Below are 26,672 nucleotides of genomic sequence, written 5' to 3'. Positions count from 1 at the left end.
TATATATATATATATATATGTATTCCTTTGACCTACTGCAATTCAACATGTCCCAACTGAACTCTAACTTACTACCTGAAACTGAGCCTCCCACAGTCTTCTCTACCTCAGTTGCTCACTCCCATCATTCCAGTTGCTCAGAGCAGTATCTTTGAATCCTTGCTTCCTCTTGCACCACTCATGGTATGGCAGCAAATCCTCCTTACTCTACCTTCAAAATATATAGAGATTCATTACACATCTCATAATCTACACTGATACCATACTAGTTCAAGCCACAATTCCCTTTGCAAAAACAGCTTTATTGAGGGGCGCCTAGGTGGCTCAGTCAGTCAAGCGTCTGCCTTCAGCTCTGGTCCTGATTCCAGAGTCCTGGGATCAAGCCCCACATAAGGCTCCCTGCTCAGTGGGGAGCCTGTTTCTCCCTCTCCTCCCCTCTTGTGTGCACTCTTTCTCTCTCTTTTGCAAATAAATAAATAAATAGATAACCAGCTTTATTGAGATACAATCTGCATACCATATGATCCACCCACTCAGTGTACAAGTCAATGTTTTTGGTATATTCACAGCGTATGGGCCCATTGCTACTAATTTTGTATCTTTGTTCCCCCTAAAAGAAACAAGGATTCATTAGTGGTCTCTTTAGCCCCTCACCTCATGTTGCCCTAGGCAACCATTAATTTACTTTTTGTCTTTATAGATTTTTCTATTCTGAACATTTCACATGGAGTCATATAATATATGGTCTTCAGGTACTTCATTCCTCTTTATTGCCAAATAATGTTCCACTATATGGATATATCATGTCTTATTTATACATTGATCAGCTGATGGACATTTGGGCTATTTCCATTTTTTGGCTAATATCAATTATGCTGCTATGAACATTTGCTTACAATTTTTTTGTGTGGACATGTGTTTTCATTGGGTATATGCCTTGGAATGGAATTGCTGAGTCATAAGGTAACTCTACGTTTAGTATTTTGAAGAATTACCAGCCTGTTTTCCAAAGCAGCTGCACCATTTTACATTCCCACTGGAGATGTGTGTGGCTTCCATTTCTCCACATCTTTGTTACCGCTTGTTATTATCTATCATTTTTACTGCAGCCATCCTAGTGGGTATGAAGTGGTACCTTGTGGTTTGGATTTGCATTTCTGTAATGATTAATGTTGTTGAACATCTTTTCATGTCCTTATTGGTCATCTGTATATCTTTTTGTATCTACTTCTTATCCAAATCCTTTGCCTATTTTTAAATTGAATTGTCATTTATTATTGAGTTATAAGGGTTTTGTTTTTTATATTCTAGATACAAGTCCTACGTCAGATACATGATTTGAAAGTATTTTCTCCCATTCTAGGAGTTGTCTTCCCATTTACTTGAAGATCTCATTTGTAGCACAGAAAAATTTTAATTTTGATGAAGTCCAATTTATCTTTTTTTTTTTTTGCTGCTTATGTTTTTGGTACTGTATCTAGGAAACTGTTGCCTAATATAAGGTCATGAAGGCTTATGCCAATGTTTTCTTCTAAGAGTTTTATAGTTTTGGCTATTATGTTTAGATATTTGATACATTTTGAGTTAATTTTTTTTATAGCAACAAGTGCATTTTTTAAAATTTTATTTATTTATTTGAGAGAGAGAGACAGTGAGAGAGAGCATGAGCGAGGAGGAGGTCAGAGAGCGAAGCAGACTCCCCATGGAGCTGGGAGCCCGATGTGGGACTCGATCCCGGGACTCCAGGATCATGCCCTGAGCCGAAGGCAGTCGTCCAACCAACTGAGCCACCCAGGCGTCCCTGAGTTAATTTTTATATGTGACGTGAAGTAGAGATCTAACTTTATTCTTTTGCATGTTGTCTCAACATCATTTCTGTGATTTCTGAAAAGACTGTTTTTCTTGTACTGAGTTGTCTTGGCACCCTTGTCAAAAGTCAATTGACCATAAATACGAAGGTTTATTTATGGACTCTCAATTTTATTCCTTTATTTTTCTATCTATCCTCATGTCAATACCACACTATTTTGATTACTTTAGATTAATGTTTTAAGTTTTGAAATCTGAAATAATTATCTCATAAATTTTTTAGGAGGGTTCTTTTCCTTTCTATTTTTTTTGGAAGAGTTTGAAAGGATTGCTTTTGATTTTTCTTTAAACATTTGGTAGAATTCACCAGTGAAGCCATCTGGTCTTGCACCTTTCTTTGGTGGGAGGGTTTTGAACATTAATCCAATCTATTTAATTGTTACAGATCTCTGCAGTTTCTATTTCTTCTTGAGTCTTCAGTTTTGGTTGTGTATGCCTTTCTAGGAATTTTCTCATTTCATGAGGTTATATGATTTGTTGGCACACAATTATTCATAGCATTCCTCTTATAATTTTTTTTTTACAAAAATTTTTGCTTGTGATGACTTTTAAGATCTACTGTCTTAGGAACTTTCAAATATGTAATACAATATGACTAAATATAGTCACCATGCTGCAAATTTATCTCCATGACTTATTTATTTTATAATTTGAAATTTTTACCTTTTGACCCCCTTCACCCATTTTGCCCAACCCCCTCCTCTGGCAACCACCAATCTGTTCTCTGGAGTTTATTTTTTTTAAAAAGATTCCATGCATAAGTGAGATCATACGGTATTTCTCTTCCTCTTTCTGACTTATTTCATTTAGCATAATGCTCTCAAGTTCTATCCATTGTGTTGCAAATGGCAAGATTTCATTCTTTTTAATGGCTGAATAGTATTCCTACATGCACGAGCTTGCACATGTGCGGATGAACAACCTAAGTGTCCATTGATGTATGAATGGATAAATAACATGTGATACAAATATTCAAATTAGTGTATTAATTTTCTTCATGTAAATACCCAGAAGAATACCCATGAGTTGCTGGATAAAATGGTAGTTCTATTTTTATTTTGAGGAATGTCCAAGCTGTTTTCTGTACCAACTTCCATTTCCATTGAGAGTGCACAAAGGTTTCCTTTTCTCCACATTCTAACACTTGTTATTTCTTGTCTTTTTGATAAGACATCCTAACAGATATGAGGTGATATTTCAATGCAGTTTTGATTTGCATTTCCCTGATGATTAGTGATGTTGAGCACTTTTTGGGAAAAAATGTCTATTCAGATTCTCTGCCCATTTTTAAATCAAATTGGGCTTTTTTGGCTATTGAATTGTAATATGATCATTTTATTTCTGTAAAACTTGACTTTCATTTCTGATTTTAATAATTTGCACTTGCATCATTTTTCCCCTGGTCCATCTACTTAAATGTTTGTCAATTTTGTTGATACTTTCACATAATAAATTCTGTTTTCATTTATTTTCTGTTTTATTTTCCTATTCTCTATTTCATTTATTCTCTCTTTAGTCTTTTTTAAAAAGATTTTATTTATTTATTTATTTATTTAACAGAGAGAGAGAGAGAGAGAGAGAGCGCACGCATAAGCACAAGCAGAAGGAGTGGCAGGCAGAGAGACAGGGTCTCTTCACTGAGCAAGGAACCTGATGTGGGGCTCGATCCCAGGATCCTGGGATCATGACCTGATTCAAAGGCAGATACTTAACTGACTGAGCCACCCAGGTGTCCTCACCCCCAACCCCCAGTCTTTTTAATATCCTTTCTTCTGTTTGCTTTGGGTTTAGTTTGCTCTTCTTTCTGGGGTTTCATAAAAGTGAAAGGTTAGGTTGTTGATTTGAGATATTTCTTTTTAATATAGGGGTTTATAGCTACAAATTTCCCTCTGAGCACTGCTTTGGCTGCATCCCAGAAGTTTTGGTATGTTGTTTCTTCATTTTCATTCACCTCAAAGTATTTTCTTTCTTTTTTTAAAAAAAGATTTTACTTATTTATTTGAGAGAGAGAGTAAGCAAGAGAGTGAGCACAAGGAGGGCAAAGGGCAGAGGATGAGGGAGAAGCAGACTCCCTGGCTGAGCAGGGGGCCCAACGTGGGGCTCAATCTCAGGACTCTGGGATCATGACCTGAGCGGAAGGCAGATGCATAACTGACTGAGCCACTCAGGTGCTTCTCAAAGTATTTTCTAACTTCCCTTGTGATTTCTTCTTTGACCCATTGGTTATTGAGGTTTCTTAATATTAGTGCTGTTTAATTTCCACATATTTGTGAATTTTCAATTTCCTTTTGTTATTGCTTTCTACTTTCCTTCCATTGTGGTCAGAAAACATAGTTTGTATGATTTCATTTCTTCAATGTTTTATGACATAGCCACTATTTTTCAGTGGAGTATTCTTAGATGAATGTCAGGTCTAGTTTAGTGTTGTTCAAGTATTTTATTCCCTTGATCTTTTACATGGTTATTCTATCCATTATTGAAAGTGAGTATGGAATTCTCAAATTATTATTGTTTGTCTATTTCTCTCTTCCACTCTGTCTGTTCTGTCAAGTATTGCTTCATGCATTTGGGGGCTTTGTTGTTAGGTGCATGTTTTTATAATTGTATCTTCCTGACAGATTGACCTGTTTATCATTATTTCATCAACTTTGTTCCCATCCCTCTCCTTTATGTTGTTATTGTCAAATATACTTTATTTCTGCATATTACAGTCCCAACACTTTTATGCAATTGCCTTTTAAATCAGTCAAGAGAGGGAAGTGGAAGAAATATGCAATTATATGGTTTTTTCTAACCACTCGCATAATTAGTTTCACTGATTTCTTTGTTTTTCGGATGGATTCACATTACTGTCGGACATCACTTGCTTTTAGCCTTGAGAAAATTTAGTATTTCTTTTAAGAAAGGTATGCTAGCAGTAAATTCTCTCAGGTTTTTTTTTTTTAATTTGGGAATACCTTTATTTCAACTTCATAATTGCTCAACATATAATTGTTGGTGCTTTTTGAAAAATTTTCAATGGTTTGACTATTCCATCCTATTGCCTTCTTGCTTCCATTGTTTTTTTAATAGGAAGTCAGTTATTAATATTATTGGGGTTCCCTTGTATGTAATGAGTCTCTTTTTCTACTCCTGCTTTCATGATTTTCTCTTCATCTTTCAATATTTTACTGTGATGGCTCTGGGTATGATCTTTTTGTCTTTACTTAGAATTATTTGAGTTTCTTGGGTGTATAGATTGATTTTTTTCATTAAATTTGAGAGGTTTTTAACAATTATTTCTTTGAATATCTTTTCCTGTCCTTTTTGTACTCTTCTCTTTTTCTAATACTACCACTATGCATATGTTGATGCACTCAGTTGTATCCCACATTTCTTTGAGGTTCTGTTCATCTTCATTTTTTTCTCTGTTCTTCAGATTGCATAATTTCTGTCGCTATGTCTTCAAGTTCACGGGTTCTTTCTTCTCCAACTCAAATCTACCATAGATCTCCTTCTAACAAATTTTTATTTCTTATTATACTGTTCAACTCCAGAATATCCCTTTGGTTCTTTTTATAATTTCCATCTCTTTATTGATAATCTATATTTGTTGAAACATTGCCATCATACTTCCCTTTACTTCTTTAAGCATGGTTATGTTTGGTGCTTTGAACTTACTTTTAAGAACTCCTTTATAATCTTTGTTTGCTAAGTTTACTGTCTGAGCCTCTTCAAAGACTGTTTTTAGTGCTTCTTTCTCTCTTTTTTCTCTGTGTATGAGTCACACTTTCCTGGTTTTTTTTTTTTGCATGTCTTGCAATTTTTTTTCAATTTATTTATTTTCAGAAAAACAGTATTCATTATTTTTTCACCACACCCAGTGCTCCATGCAATCCGTGCCCTCTATAATACCCACCACCTGGTACCCCAACCTCCCACCCCCCCCACCACTTTCAACCCCTCAGATTGTTTTTCAGAGTCCATAGTCTCTTGTGGTTCACCTCCCCTTCCAATTTACCCCAACTCCCTTCTCCTCTCTAACACCCCTTGTCCTCCATGCTATTTGTTATGCTCCACAAATAAGTGAAACCATTTGATCATTGACTCTCTCTGCTTGACTTATTTCACTCAGCATAATCTCTTCCAGTCCCGTCCGTGTTGCAATTTTTTGTTGAAACCTGGACATTTGAGATAATATATGGTAGGAAGTCGAGGATACTGATTCCCCACCTTATCCCAGGGGCGGTAGTCATTAATTGCTTGGTTTTTTGTTTAATACCTTGAATGAACTTTGTGAAGTTTATCCTCCCTGAAGTGTGAAGCTTCTGATGTTTCTGCTCAGATTTTCTCCCTTTAAAAATTTTTTTTATCTATTCATTTGTCAGAGAGAGAGAGAGAGAGAGAGAGTGCACGAACAGGGGGAGCAGCAGGCAGAGGAAGATGAAGAAGAAGGCTCCCCACTGAGCAGGTAGCCTGATGTGGGGCTTGAGCCCAGGACGCTGGGACCATGACCTGAGCCAAAGGCAGATGCTTAATCAACTGAGCCACCCAGGCACCCTCTTCTCCCTTTTTTTTTTTTTAAAGATTGCATTTATTTATTTGACAGACAGAGATCACAAGTAGGCAGAGAGGCAGGCAGAGAGGAGGAAGCAGTCTCCCTGCTGAGCAGAGAGCCCGATGTGGGGCTGGATCCCAGGACCCTGGGATCATAACCTGAGCCGAAGGCAGAGGCTTTAACCCACTGAGCCACCCAGGCACCCTTCTCCCTTGTTTTTATCTTTTAGCCTGACTATATTGGGTTGGCACAAGCCACTTATCATTAAGGTTGTGCTTAAGTCTCCTAAACTGGTTTGATTTTTAACCTTCATCATTGGATCTTTGTGGTTTGGAGGCTGCTTTAATAGTCCAGGGGGTTTATACTTTTTGCCCCCTGTTCAACCAGGGACTAGCAGAGTAAAAACTAAAGTTCTTAAGGTAATCTACATGGCCTTACATTTCTGGCTCCCTGTTTAATCTTTGACCTCACCAACTACTACTCTTCCTCTCATTCACTCAAACCCAGACACACTGTACTTGCTCTTCATCCAACAAGTCAGGCACACTTCCAATACTACCCTTGTGTGGTTTTGGTATTAAAGTTATATTAGTCTCACAGAATGAGGTTGGAAATGTTCTTTTTTCCCCTACTCTTTGGAACAATTTTCACAATACTGGAATTAATTCTTTTTTGAATATTTGACAAAACCATCTAGACTTAGTGGTTCTCCTTCTGAGAATATTTTAACTATTGACTGAATTTATTTAATGGTTATATAACTACTCATGTTTTCTATTTCTTTTTGAATCAGTTTTGGTAGTTACCTTTTTCTATTTGTTCATTTGATCTACACTTAAAAAAAACTTTTTTAAGATTTTATTTATTTATTTGACACACAGAGAGATCACAAGTAGGCAGAGAGGCAGGCAGAGAGAGAGGGAGAAGCAGGCTCCCCACTGGCCAGGGAGCCCGATGTGGGGCTTGATCCCAGGACCCTGAGATAAAGACTTGAGCCAAAGGCAGAGACTTAACCCACTGAGCCACCCAGGTGCCCTAATTTTTCTTTCTATTTAACATTCCTTCTTATAGCTCAGAAATTCCTTTTTGGATAATTTTTCTTATTTAGTAACAAATGGTGATAACATTAAAAAGTTTTTAATATTAAAATGTGTTCATGTTGCCTTTATCCTCTCTAAGATAAAAATTATTTTCTCTAAGCATTTTCAATTTTATATTCTAACCTGTCTTCCATTGTTGCTATTAGTCTAATTGCCATTCTTTTGTACATGATTGGTCTTTTCCTTCCAGCTTCTTTTAAGATTTTTATCTTCGTCTCTGGTGTTCTGCAGTTCAATTCCGTGGCATGTAAATATTAGTTTCTTTTGCTTATCTTGTCTGGAATTTCTTAGGCTTCCTGAATGTTCAGATTGTTGCTTTTTGAAAATTTTGGACATTTTTCAGCTATGATTTATCTGAACATTTCTTCCCCTTTTTCTATTATTTCTTTTTAGAATTCTAAGAGATTTGTGTTGGACCTTCTTGCTCTACCTTCTTTATTTCTTAATCACTTATATTTTTATCTCTTTTTATCTCTGTGTATATTCTGTGATTTTTTTAGATCTATTTTTCAGTTTCCTAGTTTCTCTCCAACTGATGTGTAAACCTTCATTGAGGTTTCTAAGGTCAATTATATTTTTCATTTCTAGTTATTATATTTTGTTTGTTTTTCAAACCTAGCTGGTTATTTATTTATTTATTTATGTCTCTTGCTCTTTGCCCTATACTTTCATTTCTTGAAATGTGCTTAACATATATATTTTATATTCTGTATATAATTTCAATATCTAAAATCTTTGTGGGTCTGATTGTTTTATTTTTTTTCCCCCTGTTGATTTCTCCCCACTGGTAGCTGGTTTTCGTGTGTAAATTGTGACTCAATTGTGAAGTGAGGCCTGTCAGAACTCTCTGAGGGATTTCCATGAGGCCTGGGAGAAAGGCTGCTTTCTCCCATGAAAGATTTCCATTTGATTTTTCCTGGTGCTTGAGATTTCTCCTGGTGCTTGAGATGTCCACTTTAAATTATAATTCTTGGCTTGTGGCTTTTTGGGCTATTCACATGATATATATTAAGACTCCAAACTCAGGTGCCACGAATTCTCAGGAAGGTATGTTTTTATTTTTAATATTTTTAATTCTACCTAAGGCTAATACTTAGACAAAAAACTTTCCTTATTGGCTATTCCTTCCCTCCAGCTCTAGACTTGTGCTGTCAAATCACTAGCCACACATAACATAAGTTGATTTAGGTTTAAATCAACTGAAATAAAATAAAAATTTAGTTCCTCAGTTTCACTAGCCACATTTCAAGTGCTCAGTAACCACATGTGGCTAGTGGTTGCCAGATAGAGGACATCTCTATCATCAGAGAAAGTTTTACTGAATACTGCTGCTTTAGAATATTTTGATCTACATATGCCCCCAGGGTGTGTGGTGGCTTCAGCACTAGGTTATACATCCTTGAACAAACTCTTGGCAATTCGTGTTCTTAGTCTGTATGCTCTCAAAGATGTCTAAGTCCTAATCTCTAGAACCTGTGAATATGCCACCTTGTAGACGTGATTCATTTAAGTATCTTGAGATAGAGAGATTATCCTGGATTATATGGGTAAGTTCAATGTAAACACAAGTGTCCTCATAAGGGAAATAAGAAAGCAGAAAAGACACAGAGAGGCGATGTGGTAATAGAAGCTGAGGTTTGAGTGATGCACTTTGAAGATGGAGGAAGGCACAAGTCAGGGAATGAAGAAGGCCTCCAGAAGCTGGAAAAGGCAAGGAAACAGATTCTTCCCTAGAACCCCCAGAAGGAATGTAGTCCTGTGACCATTTTAGATTTCTGGCCTCCCAAACTATAAAAGAACAAATTTGTGTTGGTTTAAATCATTATGTTTGTGATGATGTTATAGTTGTGATAAGAGACTGAAACAAACTATGAAAGGGGCCACTTAAGAAAGGCTTTGTTTTAATATACCAGAAACATGTGTCTGCCTGATGGCACTAGTTATCATTTTAACATCTCATTTCCCCTTCCTATACTTCTTTTTGGCTCTAAGGGTACAAGGCCCATGGCAAACAGAAATTCTAAGGGGAGAATGATATAGGAATCTATACTCTCATTCATTTATTCAATAACTATAAATATATACTGAGCACTTATCATGTTGCAAGCACTGCTTTTGGTGCATGACATACATTAATGAATAAGAAAGAAAAATTTCTGTCCTTAAGAAACTAAAATTCTAGAGGAGGGACAGATTGATGAATAATAGACATAATAAATAAGTAAATTACACAGTATGTTGGCAGATGATTAGTGCCACAGGTGAAAAAAAATAGTAAAGGGGTGATTGTGAGTGGCCAGGGGGAGAGGATGAGCAGCTGTAGTATTAAATACGGTAGTCAGGGTAGTGTCATTGCAAAAGCAGCAACAGAGCAAAGATTTGAAGAAGAGAGGGGCTTTGTCATGCAAATATCAGGGGGAAAACAATTCTAAGCAGAGGGAACATCCGTGCAAAATACTGAAGTGGGAGTGTGCCTGGTACCTTCCAAAAACAGCAAGACCAATGTGGTGGAAAACAGAGTAGTAGGAAATGAGGTCAGAGAAGTTACAGAAGCCAGATCATGTAGGGCCTTGTCGGCCATTGCAAGGACTTAAGTTTAACATAGAGAAGGACCCCAGAGTTTTTGGGTAGAGAAGTGTACAATTAGCATAAGTCTCAGAATACATAGGAAAAGATATAGCTACTAAAGAATGAATAAGTTTCTAGGTGCTTTGAGTGGCAAGCTGACTTGGTTCTAAGCACTGCACTTTTTATATCCACTAGTTTCCTGGACTTTTCTACTTGCATATTAGTGAATCAAACTCAAATTGCTGTAAAATCAAGTCATGATTGTCCATCCTAAATCCTTTCCTCCTCTTCTGTTCCCTGTCCCAGTTAATGCTAGCTGACTGGAAATCTTGGAGTCATCTCCTGACTCTGCTTTCACCCACCTTGTTGTGTCAAAATAGATGCCCAGCATTGTCATATAGATGCCCAGATATGTCCTCTTCTCTGTTCCATCTGCCTTTACCTTGGTTCAAACTCTCATCTCTCATCGGACCACTGCAGTCACCTCCACCATCCTATAACCTGTCTACCAGCTTCACTGCAGCTACCACAGGGCCCAAAGTGATCATATCACCCCCTCTTTTAATGATCTCTACTGGTTCCTATTGTTTATAGAATCTTCTCCCAACCTCTCCCCCAGTCTCATTTTTCAATATGCTTCTTTCCTTCCACACACTGTACTCTAGACATACTGAAGTTCTCATTGTAATTCAAGCATATTACGGCCTATCACACGTGAACATGTGCCTGAAAACCAATATATGCTAGCTATTATTATCATCACCACCTAACAACAGGCTTCTTCTTCTAGGAATGCCTTTACTCCCTTTCACCAACTGAAAAAATACTTATAAACCCTTCTAGTAAATTCAAATGCCACTTCCTCCATGAAGATAGGTTTTGTTACTGCTCCCTATGTATACCTTCAGCATTCTGTATTTACAGCCCCTGTTCCATTTAATACAATGCACTGTGATTATTTGATTACAGATCTGTCTCCTCCATTAGATTGTAAGCTCTTTAAGGGCAAGGATCATATCCTATTGATTTTTTAATCCCCCAGCAGCTAGCAGTGTCCAGCCCAAAGGAGGTACTCAATTATTATTTGGTGAAATAAAGATAGATTGAAATGATTTGGGAAAAATATCTGACCGTGCTAGTCAAGAAGAAAGAACAGAAAAAGGGACAGAATTTCATATACAAAGTAGCTGGCCTAAAAGCTCAGAGGTGGGAGGGATATCTATAAAAAGGCTAAAATTGAAGGTGGGGGCTGGGTTATAGTGGGAGACAAGAGTAAAAAGGAAGGGTTGGGTGGTGCTAGGTGGGGAAGTGCTGTGAAGCCACCCCCAAAGCCTGGGTTTGCATTTGAATGAGTATGGAGTTCTTGGAGAGTTACTAGAGCCACAGTTGAAGTGAAGCCAAGGACCTGTGCTGCAAGGCTGGAAGGAGGCAATGAGGCCAGCCAGTAGGCAGTCACATTAACCCAGAGCAGACTGGGCATGGCAAGCATAGTGAGAGCTTTAAGGAGATACAGAAAAGGAGGGGGATGAACTTGGTGAATGATTCCGTATGAGAGAAGATACAAAGGTAGTGAGAATTGCTGAAAACGATGAAAAGTAGAGTGGATGCAGAGAATGAACATGAGACCAGGTGTTAGATAATCAGTGTTGCTATGGTACAAAATTATTCCCTATCAATTTGGCCTTTCTGTACCTTATCTTCTTAACCAGTAAAGCAAAGAGGTTTCATATTTAAATTATCAGCAAAGCCTGTCAATTCTCTCAAACATATCTCTTGGATCACTCTTTTCATCTTCACTGCCACCTCCCTAGTCCAGGCCCCAACACTTCTCACCTGGACCACTGTATTAGTCTTCACAGTGCTCTCCCTGCACCCTGTCTTGTTCCCACACTATTTGGTTTTCATACAATAGTTAGCATCATCTTTTAGATTATGTTATGCCTCTGTTTAAAAACTCATTGGCTTCCACTGCACTTAGAGTCAGATCACACTCCTTACCTAGGCCAACAAGATTCCCCAGTGGCGAGGCTCCTGCCTGCTCTCTGACCTTGTCCTGCCTTGCTGGCCCCTCACTCAATACACCTTAGTCACATGACCTTTCCCCTGGAATGCAGCTTTGTCAGGCAGGGTTCTTTACATCTTTGGTACTTTAGACCTAGATTTGATCCCCTCAGAGAGGTCAACCCTGATCTCTGATCATTTGTTTATTTTCTTCTTAGTACTTATCACAATCTGTAATTATTATTTGTGTACTATTGATCTCCCAGGAGATTACAAGTTCTAAAAGATAGGACTCTTCTGTCCACTTTACTATTTTATCTCCAGTGTCCAGCACAAAATGAGAGGTCAATGAACATTTGTAAGTGAACAAATAAATGAATGAATGAAAAGGGTGATAGAAAAAGAGTTCACCAAAAACGATGTAGTGAAGAAATGAGGATGAAGGGAGATTTTGAAAAGAGTTCCACTGGGTCTTGAGAATAGCAAATCTGGTTTCACCCAGCTTGTACTAATAAACTATTAGAAGGAATTGGAGACAGGAGACAGAGGGCTCAGGCACCAAATCATGGAGAATCACAGAAGCTGCGGCCAGTGGAATTCAGTTCAATTCACCAGAAATTTAATGAGCATTTGCTATGTGCCAGGCTCTATGCTGGGCACTCACTGTTGGGGATATAAAGATGTGTAAATGCACACTTCACGAATTTATATTTGAGAAACCAAAGGTAAAAGGAAGTGCAAACGATGATAAAAAACAGAATTTAATCAAAGGACTCTGAGGGCTCCTAAGAAGGGGTTCAGAGAAGGGTTTAAGGAGTTACTATGACAACGAAGTCAGCAAGTTCCAGTCCACAGTGCAACAAGAACACAGACACCATCTTCTGCTCTTCCTTACAAAATACTTAAAAAAAAAGATTTTATTTATTTATTTGACAGAGATCAGAAGTAAGTAGAGAGGCAGGCAGAGAGAGAGACAGGAGGAAGCAGGCTCCCTGCTGAGCAGAGAGCCCAATGTGGGGCTCGATCCCAGGATCCTGGGATCATGACCTGAGCCGAAGGCAGAGGCTTTAACCCACTGAGCCACCCAGGCACCCCCAAAATACTTTTTTAAAAGTAGGATGAAAAGCAAAATATTTTTTAAATTAAAAAAATTTTAGTTAACACATACTGTATGCTTAGTTTCCAGAGGTAGAATTTAGTGATTCAATAGATGCATACAGGACCCATTGCTCATTACATCACCTGCCCTTCTTAATGTCCATCACCAGTTACCCCATCTCCCCACCCCCCTTCCCTCCAGCAACCCTCAGTTTGTTTACTATAGTTAAGAGTCTCTTATGGTTTGTCTCCCTCTTTGCTTTCATCTTACTTTAGTCTTCCTTTCCTTCCCTCACCTTCATTTGTTTGGCTTCTTAAATTCCACATATGAGTGAAATCATAGGGTATCTGTCTCTCCCTGACCAACTTATTTCACTTAGCATAATACCCTCTTGTTCCATCCACGTTGTTGCAAATGGCAAGATTTCATTCTTTTTGATGGCTGAATAATATCCCCCCCCATGTGTGTGTATATATATATTTATATATTTTTTCCATATATATATATATGCCACATCTTCTTTATCTATTCATCTGTCAGTGGACATCTGGCATCTTTCCATATTTTGCCTATTGTGGACATTGCTTCTATAAATATTAGGGTGCAAGTGCCTCTTTGAATCACTATGCTTGTATCCTTTGGATAAATACCTAGTAGTGCAATTGCTGGGTCATAGCATAACTCTATTTTTAACTTTCTGAGGGACCTCCATACTGTTTTCCAGAGTGGCTGCACCAATGAAAAGCAAAATATTTTTAAAGATGACTTCTGAGGCATTGTGTTAGAGGATAAACAACCAAGTGCAGGAGTTTTCGCCCCGCTAATCACAATTTGTGACATACTGACAATTTGCTCATTTCTTTTTACAAACTATTATTGAGAACCTACTATGTGTCAGGCCCTTCCATATAAACTATTTTAGTGAATTATTTATCTTTTCTAAGGTTCATTTTTTTCACCTCCCTTTGAAATATAGCAGCCTAGGTTTCTGGTTCCCAAACAAGTGGTGCTTGTACAGACCTGTAGATATTTCTTCTTGCCTGTAGGTAGCACCCACAATTTTGCACTATAGCAATAGGCTGATATTTTGGTAATATTACCAAAGGCACTAGAGTGTGCTTTGGCTATTTATGAGATGGGGAAAGTGGATGAATAAGCTTAAGAAGTACAACATAAGTTTCTTTGTAGCACTGTTAGATAAGCAAATTTTGAAGTGGTGACCAATGGGGCCTGTCTGCTACAGTTACCCATTGTATATTGAGAATTGGAGACATTAAGGTGCCAAAAAATGACCACCCTAAAATGTCACTAATGTTAAGATAAACTGTAATGTGGGAAACTGTAACATGACTGCTTTGAGCTAATGGTGTAAAGACAGATGCTTTAGATGATGGGGAAAGCAGTATGGGTGGAGGAGAGAAAATCTATCAGTTCATTTCCAGTAATGACCCCAGAGAGGGCTGTCTATTTCTGAACAATGGCTTCTCTGCTTTTGTAGACTGAACTGTTCCTAGTATGGAGGAGGGCAATTTCTCTGGTACGTAGGGTTGATTAAAAAAATCTGGAGAATACCCAATCCTTTTGGTTTACCAAGCAGCTTTCTAGTCTATAACTGGTTTTATGACTGAAATGACCCCATCAGCCAGGAGAGCCTTATGCAGATGATGAAAGCTGTGTCTTGCCCGATGTATTGCTCATTATAAATGACCCACCTCGAAGTCTGCTTTATACATCAGTCTCCGTGGCTTTGGTTGCCCATTCTCTCATTACCCAGAGACTCATCATCCCGGGGGGGGGGGGACTGAAAATAGGAGTGAAATGTGAGGTGGCTAAACTACAGAGCAGACAGGCCAGAGTTTCCCCAAGTGCTGTTCTCCTATGAGGTCTGGTCTGAAGCAGCCAGTGACTTCACCTATTATATTATAGGAATAATCTTATATTTGCCCAGTGCTTTTCATTTTCAAAGCACTTTCTTATATATTATCTAATTTTATCATTTTATTTATTATAACTTCTCTAGCTCATACTGCTTGTAAAAACAATAGAATAGTGTAGAATAGTGACAAAGACACCAGAAGAAGCAGTAATATTGTCAGTATGTTGGGGGGTAAAACCTACCTATGATGGGACCTTGGCAAAATAAATCAACTAAAGAAATAAATGTAGTCAAAGTCTAGACTGCAGTAAGGCCCAGAAATTTAGGGATTGGCTTAGAATGACTCTTTGAGTGGAATAACACAAAGCCATGGTTGTAGATATGTTACTGATGAAGACTTGTGAAACATCCAAGTGTAATTAAGGTGATCAGGGCATATCTGAAGGATCAGAATGTACTCAAAGAAAGTTGCAATCTAATCATCTTTACTGTAAACTGTCTAAAGAATAATATGTTACAAAAAGGTGGTGTAAGACTTATTTTTTTAAAAGATTTTATTTATTTATTTGACAGAGAGAGATGACAAGCAGGCAGAGAGTTAGGCAGAGAGAGAAGGGGAAGCAGGCTCCCCGCTGAGCAGAGAGCCCGATGCGGGGCTCGATCCCAGGACACTGAGATCATGACCTGAGCCGAAGGCAGTGGCTTAATCCACTGAGCCACCCAGGCGCCCCTAAAAGAGGGATTAGATAGTGAAGATAGGCTACTGTTTGTCCAGCAGTCCCCATTCCTCGCTATGCAGAGTATGGGGGAAGGATGGAAGAGGGAAGTATATGTACTGATCAGTGGCTGGAAAGCAAAGGGAGCTGGGTGGACCATGCATATGACAGACACACATACTGTGGTCCCTAAGGATGTAGACTCAATTCTGAAACAGTCCTCTCTATTTATGATCTTTACTATTCCACTTCCTTCATTCTGAATCCATGCTTTATCAAATAACCCTTTGGTTAGTAACCCCAGGTCCCTTGATCCTGGGAAAGAAATGTCCTTGGAATAGATAAGACTACTGTGGTTAGCTGGCAGTCATATTCTTATGCTGTAAATTTATCTAATTGCAGTATATTTTACATGTCTCTTCCCATTTTTTTAAATTGTGAAAACTTTCAGATCTATGGAAAAGCTACAAATGCAGTACAGCAAATTTCAACTTCTTCTTAAACTAAATTTACCAATCTACTGATGGATGCCTAAATACTCTAGCACTATCTATTGAAAAGGCTGTGTTTCCTCTATTGAATTGCTTTCAGATCTTAATAAAAAGTCAATTGGCTGTATTTGTGTGGGTCTGCTTTTGGGATCTCTATCCTGTTTTCTTGATGTATCTATTCCTTTGCCAATACCACACAGTCTTGATTACTGTAGGTAAATATTAAGTCTTGAAATTAGTTGAGTGATTCTGCCTACTTTATCCTTCTTTTGCAAAATTGTTTCAATTATTCTAGTTCCTTTGTTTTTCTATACAAATTTCATAATAATATTGTATCTTCAAAAACCATGCTGGAATTTTGGTAGGAATTGTATTAAACCTATATATAAATCTGGCCTCATTGAATGGGTTTGGAAGTATACCATCATGCTCAATTATCTAAAAAGTTTGAGAAGGATTGCTCTTTCTTCTTCCAATGTTTCATAGAACTCACTGGTAAAGCCATCTTGTCCTGCACTTTTCTTTGTTGGGAGGTTTTTCATTACTAGTTTAATTTCTTTACTTGTTACAAGTTTCCTGAGATATTTTACTCCTTCCTGAGTCAGTGCAGGTAATTTGTTTCTTTCTAAGAATCTCATCTAGGCTAGTTTGTTAGCATACAATTATTAATTGTATTTCCTTATGATCTTTTTTTTTTTAATCTTTGTAAGGTTCGTAGTCCCTACTTCTAATTCTGATATTAGTTATTTGCATCTTATCTTTTTTTCTTTATCAGTCTAGCAAAAGTTTTGCCAATTTTGCTGCTGTTCTCAAAGAACCTACTTTTGGTTTTGTTGATTCTCTATATTGTTTTTGTATTTTCTATTTCCTTTAATCTCTGTTCTAATCTTTATTATTTCTTTTCTTTTTTAGATTTAGTTATCTCTTTCCAGTTCCTCAAGGTATAAACGTAGGTTACTGATTTGATGTCTTCCTTTTATTTATTTTTTAAATTAAAAAAATTTTTTTTCAGTGTTCCAAAATTCATTGTTTATGTACCACATCCAGTGCTCCATACAATACGTACCCTCCTTAATACCCACCACCAGGCTCACCAAACCCCCCACCCCCGCCTCCAAAACCCTCAGTTTGTTTCTCAGAGTCCATAGTCTCTCATGGTTTGTCTCCCCCTCTGATTTCCCCCAACTCACTTCTCCTCTTCATCTCCCCATGTCCTCTGTGTTATTCCTTATGCTCCATAAGTAAGTGAAACCATAGAATTGACTCTCTCTGCTTGGCTTATTTAACTCAGCATAATCTCCTCCAGTCCCATCCATGTTGATACGAAAGTTGGGTATTCATCCTTTCCGATGGAGGCATACTACTCCATTGTATATATGGACCACATCTTCTTTATCCATCCATCTGTTGAAGGGCATCTTGGTTCTTTCCACAGTTTGGCGACTGTGGCCATTGCTGCTATGAACACTGGGGTACAGATGGCCCTTCTTTTCACTAAATCTGTATCTTTGGGGTAATTTCAGGTCATAGGGTAGCTCTATTTTTAATTTCTTTTTTTTTTAAAGATTTTATCTATTTATTTGAGAGAGAGAACGAGAGGAGAGAGCATGAGAGGGGAGAGGTCAGAGGGAGAAGCAGACCCCTCACTGAGCAGGGAGCCCAATGTGGGATTAGATCCTGGGACTCTAGGATCATGATCTGAGCCGAAGGCAGTTGCTTAACCAACTGAGCCACCCAGGCACCCCTCTATTTTTAATTTCTTAAGGAATCTCCACACTGTTTTCCAAAGTGGCTGCACTAACCTGCATTCCCACCAACAGTGGAAGAGGGTTCCCCTTTCTCCACATCCTCTCCAACACTTGTTGTTTACTGTCTTGTTGATTTTGGCCATTCTAACTGGTATAAGGTGGTATCTCAATGTGGTTCTGATTTGAATCTCTCTGATGGCTAATGATGATGAACATTTTTTCATGTGTCTGTTAGCCATTTATATGTCTTCTTTGGAGAAGTGTCTGTTCATGTCTTCTGCCCATTTTTTGACGTGATTATCTGTTTTGTGTGTCTTGAGTTTGAGAAGTTCTTTATAGATCTTGGATATCAGCCCCTTGTCTGTAGTGTCATTTGTGAATATCTTTTCCCATTCCATGGGTTGCCTCTTTGTTTTGTTGACTGTTTCCTTTGCTGTGCAGAAACTTGATCTTGATGAAGCATTACCCTGATCCCCATACCAGGCGAAGATCCCACCAAAAAGGAGAATTTCAGACCAATATCCCTGATGGATATGGATGCCAAGATTCTCAACAAGATCCTAGCTAATAGGATCCAACAGTACATTAAAAAGATTATCCACCGGGGCACCTGGGTGGCTCAGTGGGTTAAAGCCTCTGCCTTCGGCTCAGGTCATGATCTCAGGGTCCTGGGATGGAGTCCCATGTCAGGCTCTCTGCTCAGCAGGGAGCCTGATTCCCTTCCTCTCTCTCTGCCTGCCTCTCTGCCTACTTGTGATCTCTGTCTATCAAATGAATAAATAAAATCTTTAAAAAAAAAAGATTATCCACCATGACCAGGTGGGATTTATCCATGGGATGCAGGTGTGGTTCAACATTTGCAAATCAATCAATGTGATAGAACAAATCAATAAGAGAAGAGAGAAGAACCATATGGTCCTCTCAATTGAAGCAGAAAAAGCATTTGACAAGATACAGCATCCATGGGGCGCCTGGGTGGCTCAGTGGGTTAAGCCGCTGCCTTCGGCTCAGGTCATGATCTCAGGGTCCTGGGATGCAGTCCCGCATCGGGCTCTCTGCTCAGCAGGGAGCCTGCTTCCCCTCTCTCTCTCTGCCTGCCTCTCCATCTACTTGTGATTTCTCTCTGTCAAATAAATAAATAAAATCTTTTAAAAAAAAAAAAGATACAGCATCCATTCCCGATTAAAACGCTTCAAAGTATAGTGATAGAGGGAACATTCCTCAACTTCATAATATCTATCTATGAAAAACCCACAGTGAATATCATTCTCAATGGGGAAAAGCTGACAACCTTCCCTTTGAGATCAGGAACACGACAAGGATGCCCACTCTCACCACTCTTGTTCAACATAGTATTAGAAGTCTTAGCAACAGCAACAGCAACAACAAAGGGAAATAAAAGGTATTCAAATTGGCAACAAAGAAGTCAAACTCTCTCTCTCTTCGCAGATGACATGATTCTTTATATGGAAAACCCCAAAGACTCCAGCTCCAAACTACTAGAACTCATACAGAAATTCAGTAATGTGGCAAGATACAAAATTGATGTACAGAAATCAGTTGCTTTGTTATACACTAACAATGAAAATATAGAAATGGAAATTAGAGAATCGATTCCATTTACTATAGCACCAAGAACCATAAGATACCTGGGAATAAACCTAACCAAAGAGGTAAAGTTTCTGTACTTGAGGAACTACAGAACACTCATGAAAGAAATTGAAGAACACACAAAAGGATGGAAGAGCATTCCATGCTCATGGATGGGAAGAATAAACATTGTTAAAATGTCTATACTGCCTAGAGAAATCTATACTTTCAATGCCATCCCAATAAAAATTCCACTGGCATTTTTCAAAGAGCTGGAACAAACAATCCTAAAATTTGTATGGAACCAGAAGAGACCCTGAATTGCTAAGGAAATGTCGAAAAAGAAAAACAAAACTGGGGGCATCACATTGCCTGATTTCAAGCTTTACTACAAAGCTGTGATCACCAAGACAGCATGGTACTGGCACAAAAACAGACACATACACCAGTGGAACAGAGTAGAAAGCCCAGATATGGACCCTCAAATCTATGGTCAAATAATCTTTGACAAAGCAGGAAAAAACATACAGTGGAAAAAAGACAGTCTCTTCAACAAATGGTGCTGGGAAAATTGGACAGTTATGTGTAGAAGAATGAAACTCCACCATCATCTTACACCATACACAAAGATAAACTCAAAATGGATAAAAGACCTCAACGTGAGGCAGGAATCCATCAGAATTCTAGAGGCGAACATAGGCAGTAACCTCTTCGACATCGGCCACAGCAACTTCTTTCAAGACATGTCCCCGAAGGCAAAGAATACAAAAGCAAAAATGAACTTATGGGACTTCATCAAGGTCTTCTTTTTAATGTAGACACACAGGTATAAATTTCCCTCCGATTATCTCTTGCTGCATCTCAGAAGTTTTGGTATGTTGTGTTTTTGGTTTTATCTATCACAAGGTTTTTTCTAATTTGCATTGTGTTTTCTTCTTTGATCCACTGGTTGTTTTAAGATTGCACTGCTTAATTTCCACATATTTTTGAACTTTTTACTTTTCTTTCTGTTATTGTGGTTTAGTTTTATTCCATTGTGGTTGGAGAAGAAGTTTGTATAATTTCAATCTTCCTAAATTTATTAAAACTTCTTTTGTGTCCTAACACAAAATGGTTTATCCTGGGGAATGTTTCATGTGCCCTTGAAAATAATATGCATTTTACTGTTATAGAGGGGAATTGCTCTCTATATGTCTGTTTAATTGGTTTAAAATGCTGTTCAAGTCCTCTATTTCTTTACTGCTCTTATGTCTAGATGTTCTACTAATTTTCAAAAGTGGTGTACTGGATGTCTCCAACTATTATAGTACAACTATTTCTCCTCTCAATTGTGTAAATGTTTGCATTCTATATTTTGAGGCTCTGTGTATGGTGCACATAGTTTATAATTGTTATATCTTCCTGATGAATGGATCCTTTTATCACTACATAATATCTTTCTTTGTCTCATATAATAGCTTTTGACTTAACTTCTGTTTTGTCTGGTATTAGTATAGCCACCTAAGCTTTTTTTGGTTACCATATTTGTACGAAAAATTTTTCCCCATTCTTTCACTTTCAACCTACTTGTGTCTTTGGATCTAAAGTGAGTTTCTCATAGATAGCATATAGTTGGACCATGTTTCTTTTTCAAATTCACTTTTTGTAATCTGCTTTTGGTTGGAGACTTTAATCCATTCATATTTAATATATTTACTGATATGGAAGGATTTCTGCCCTTTTGTTATTTGTTTTTTATTAAAACTTTGTACATTTTTGTCTCTCATGTTCTCCACTACTAGTTTCTTTTGTATTTAACTGATTATTTGTAGTGAACCTTTTTGGTTATCTTCTCATTTTCAGATTAAAAATACATTTATTTTGTAATTACCATGGAGATTACATTTAGCACCCTAAATTTATTACACTGTAGTTTAAATAGATACCAACTTAACTTCAATAGCATATAAAAACTCTGCTATTATTCACTTCTGTCCCTGTCCTTATGTTGTTATTGTCACAATTTACAACTTTATATACTGTGTGTTCAGTAACATAGATTTGTAGGTATTTTCTATGCATCTGTCTTTTAAGTCATGTAGGAAATAAAGAGTGGACTTACATACCAAAAATATAATAATACTGGCTTCTATAATTGTCCATGTAGTTCCCTTTATTAGAGATCTTTATTGCTAAATATAGAATTCTTGGTTGACAATTTTTTTTTCTTTTGGTATTTCAAATATGTCATCTAACTGTCTTCTTGTCTCCATGGTCTCCAATGAGAAGTCAGCTCTTAATCTTATTGAGGATCCCTTGTATGTGACTAGCTGCTTCTCTCTTGCTGCTTTCAACATTCTCTATTTGTCTTTGTCTTTCAACTTTGATTATAATGAGTGTTGTTCTAGATCTATTTACATTATCCTACTTGGCATTCATTGAGATTCTTGGATGTGTAGATAATGTCTTTGATCAAGTTTGGTAAGTTTTTAGCCACTTTTTCAAATATTCTTTTAAGTTTTTTTTTAAGATTTTATTTATTTATTTGACAGACAGAGATCACAAGTAGGCAGAGAGGCAGGCAGAGAGAGAGGAGAGAGGAGGAAGCAGGCTCCCTGCTGAGCAGAGGGCCCGATGTGGGGCTCGATCCCAGGACCCTGGGATCATGACCTGAGCTGAAAGCAGAGGCTTTAACCCACTGAGCCACCCAGGCGCCCCTTTTTCAAATATTCTTTCTGACTCTTTCTTTCTCTCTTCTACTGGGACTCCCATGATTTATATGTTGTTCCCCTTGATGGTGTCCCACAGGTCCTTTAGGCTCTGTTCACTTTTCTTTATTCTTTTTTCTTTCTGAACCTTGAACTGGATAATTTCAGTTGTCCTATCTTCAACTTCACTGATTCTATCTTGTGCCTGAATCCTCTACTAAATTTCTAGTGTAGATATTTCCTTGAATTCTAGGAGTTTAAAAGAGACCAACAAATAAAACACCTTTCTAATCTTTAAGGTTCACTCAGGTCTTTCCTGAGCATGCTAGCCTCCTTGGGCATTTTTGCTTACACATAGGTGCTTTTGATGGCCTTAATTTTCAAAGAAGCACTCCTTGGCTTTTCCTTCTAGGCCTCAGGTTGTCTGTTGCATGTCTCAATTATAATCTTTTCCCTCAGACATCTGTGGGTTATTCATCTACCTTAAGATGTTTCCAAGCAATGCCTGCCACTTTTCTGACCCGAGTTCCAAGTCAGGAAAACAGATAAGTGCCTGGTGTCTTTCACTCAGGTAATCCTTGACAGATTAGAATAGATTTACACAATGATTTTCAAATTAGGTGTGCTCGGGGGGACAAGATGGCGGGGGAGTAGGAAGAGGCACCTTTTTCAGCCTGTACCCCAAAGTGAGCTGATTACCTACCAAAGAACTCCATTCACCCATGAAATCAGCCTGAGATCAGAATTATACACGTCTGGATCTCTACAGGGGCAGAAGACACCAGTGGGCAGGTAAAGCGAAGTGGGAATGGCGGACTGATATCAGAAGATAAACAAAAGGGGGAGGGAGCCACCAGAGGCGACTGGTTGGAAAGTAATACCCCAATACGAGCGAGAGTGCCCTGTGTCTGGGGACCAGCATTAATTTGGAGACTGGTTGAAAGCACTCCAAAAGAGCAAAGGATCGCGGGGGGAAATTGTGGGAATTGGGGCGGCTAGGGACAGGCTTAAGTCCCCGGTCCCAGGACAGCCTCCCCGGCACTGAGGCAGAGAGAGTGTGGCGGAGAAACCAGGTCTTGGTCCCTAAGCCACCAGTGCGCCCAAGAATGCATGGGTTCTAGCTCCTGTGAGGGGATGGGAGCCACGCCAGTCGGCAGAACACGCGAGCCCCACTACAAAGCCTGAGATACATGCGCACATCCCTCATGCTCCCCTGAGAGAGTCACAAAGGCCCGGCCAGCGCTCTTTGACCTGCGCCATTGTTTCAGAGCCTAAGCCGCGTGCCCCAAACTCTCTCCCCTGACAGAGGTGCGCAAAAGCCCAGCCTGGTGCTTTTGGACCTGTGCCCCGTTCTCAGTGCCTGAGATGCGCACGCGGCCCATAGCCACCCATGAAAGAGGTGCGCGCAAGCCGGGCACTCTTAGACCCAGCAAGACCAGGCACTCCCAGCCCGGGCCAGCGGCAAAATCTCAGTGTGCGATTGCTGCTTGGAATCTCTCTGGCGGTCCAGAGCTCCCAGACAGCTGCCACTGCCTTGGCTTTGGGTACAAGCAAAAGATCCTGCATCCCCAGGGTCTGCAACTTGGAACCTGCTCTGCCAGCGGCCAAGGGGGAACTTATTTAGGCTCTGCACCCAGACTGAGGCCTCTCTCTGAGAGGGAGATCAGGGTGCGGTTTGTTTTCCTCTAAAACTACAAAAACCATCAATAGTGGTCAAGGTGAGAGAAAAAAAAGGTGAACAAACATAAAAACCACCAGAGAACAAAAGCCTGAAAAAAAAACCAGTTTCCTCAGAGCCCACCCCCTTGAGGGGGGCAGGACGACTTAACTAAGGAAACATCATTGACTGACAACCCACGTGGCAGGCCCCTCCCCCAGAAAACAAACCAAGAAAGAAGAAAAAAAAAGAGAAAAAAAAAAGGACTACAAGAGAACAACCACTACTTCATAGGAAAACTTTTATTGTTCACTTGTTCCCACTATTCTGGTTAATTTTTTTTTTACACATAGGTAATTTTTTTAACCTATTTACCATCACAGCGAGCTGTACAGTACATCAAATTCCATAATACCCTTCTAACCTGAACTTTTTGATACATACACCTATGTTTTTCTTTTGCATTTTTATTTTTTGAATTCCTTTTTAAAAAAATTTTAGTTTAGTTTAGTCTAGTTTATTCCTTTTATCCAAATTAGGTGTGCTCTATTCCCTCTGAAACCATGTCCTACATGAGGAGGATAGGCTACTGTTTTCATGACTGCTGCCCAACCAGGGGCTAGAATACTAGAATACTAGAAAGCTTTCCTACCATTAAGAAAAAATTAGGTATCTTTTTATTTGTACCATGAGCTGTTTCTTTTTCCTTTAATAGTATCCTAGTGGGCATTGCATATGGATTAACATTACATGGTACACCTTTGATTTGACCCTGAACTTTAATTTGTATTTTGATCAAAGTAGTTTAACAACATGAATATAGTTTATAATGTCAAACATTACCTAAGTCTTATGATGACAAATAGCAATTCTCTACCTTCTCCAATTTCCAATTTCCACTTCCCAGAAACAGCCACTTTTCACTCTTTAAGCTTTTCCTAGTTTTCTTCTCTATATGTTCAAATAACAGAAGAAGGTTGCTAATTATTTTTCAACTTTTGATAAGCTCTACTGGCTCCCTTCTATGGAGGATTAGGATTCAATCCTACTACTGTCTTCACAACCATCTATACACAATTCACCTTATCTCATACTCTCTATTTATTTATCCTAGATTTCTTGGCTAAATTACCATTCAATGTTTAAATTATAGTGACAACAAATACTGCCACAGCTGAATGACTACTTTTTCTTCCTTGGAAATTATTTTTCTGGGATTAAATATTACCTTACCTTGGATATGTTGCTTAGCTTTCTATGTACTCATCACTATTATGTATCCATGTCTGTGTACTTATTCCTAACTCATGCAACACTCTGACAGAATAGTAATAGTCCTTTCAGTACTGTCAACCATACCATGCAATTTGTAAATCTCATTTTCTCCTCAAGCCTTTCCCTTGGAACTCTCCAATCTGTACTGTCTGAGTTCTAGGCCTTCTGCACAGCTGGTATCTGGGAGTTTCCCTTTACTAACACCTTAAGAAATTCCTGCTGTTCTTTTCTGCTTTGGATCCTGTTTCATGGATCACAGGTCTTCCTTTTTTCCAGATTTATTGCCCTCATTTTGTTGGACACTTACTCCAAAGTTCCTGACCTTGCATGTCTGAAAATGTTTATATTCTATCCTGGAAATTGATTGATAGTTTTGCTGGGTATAGAATTCAAGCTTGTTAAAGATATTGGTTCAGAGTCTTCAAACTTTCAGTATTGTTGATAAGTCCAAAGCTACTCTGATTTCTGGAACTTCTAATGTGAAACTTTCTCATTGGGATCTCCTGCTTTTTAGATAGTTTCTTTTCCCTCTTTGTTCTAAAGTTTTATATGCTGTGTCTTGAGAGCTTTTTTTCCTTCATGGTGGTAGGCAACCAATAAATGAACCCTGTCTGTCTGGAAAGTTGTGTCCTTAGGTTTGGGGTGATTTTTAAAAATCACTTTTTTGATAATTTCCTCCCCTTAATTTTCTTCGTTCTCTCAGGAATTATTCTTATTGAATGTTGGACCTCATGAGTTGATTCTCTAACTTTCTTATTTTTCTCTGTTCTATTTCCCATTTTCCTACCTTCTAGTTTTTTTTTTTAAGAGATTTCTTCAACTGTATCTTCCAATTCTTGGTTGAAATATTTTTGTTTTGTTTTGTTGAAATATTTTAATCATTTGGAATTGTTCAGTTCAGTGGCATTAAGTACATTCACAATACTGTATAATCATCACCACTATGCATTTCCAGAACTCTTCCATCATATTAAGCAGAAGTTACATATCCATGAAACAATAACTCCCTATTTCTCCCACCCCACATCCCCCAGTAACCTGTAGGGTAACTTTTGTCTCTTTGTATTTGCCTATTTTAAGTACTTATTATAAGTGGAAGCATACAGTGTTTGCCATTTTGAGTCTGGCTTATTTCACTTAGTATAATATTTATATCTGTGTTACAGTATGTATTAGAGTTTCATTCCTTTTTAAGGCTGAATAAATTACTATTGTATGCATATACCGTATTTTGTTTATCCATTCATTTTTGATGGAGTTTTTGGTAGTTTTCACCTTTTGGCTTTCTTGAATAATGCTGTATCAAATAACATTAATATTTGCTTTCACTTCTTTTGGGTATATACTTAGAAGGGGAATTGCTGGATCATACAGTAATTCTGCTTTTTTATTTTTAAAGATTTTATTTACTTCTTTCTTTATTTATTTGAGAGAGAGCGAGAATGAGTGAGCACTAAT

The 26,672-nt window shown here is 38.2% G+C and overlaps 1 protein-coding gene across 1 annotated transcript in view; it reads right to left on the bottom strand.

The window, feature by feature from the left end:
* The window catches only part of HDAC8 (histone deacetylase 8), a 221,534-nt gene that overhangs the window by 75,652 nt on the left and 119,210 nt on the right, over positions 1-26,672 (bottom strand). The gene's annotated exons all lie outside the window — the stretch shown is intronic.

The sequence above is a fragment of the Neovison vison genome, chromosome X (assembly GCF_020171115.1).
Source record: "Neovison vison isolate M4711 chromosome X, ASM_NN_V1, whole genome shotgun sequence".
Taxonomy (NCBI): Eukaryota; Metazoa; Chordata; class Mammalia; order Carnivora; family Mustelidae; genus Neogale; species Neogale vison.
This window is presented reverse-complemented; position numbering and strand designations above follow the sequence as displayed.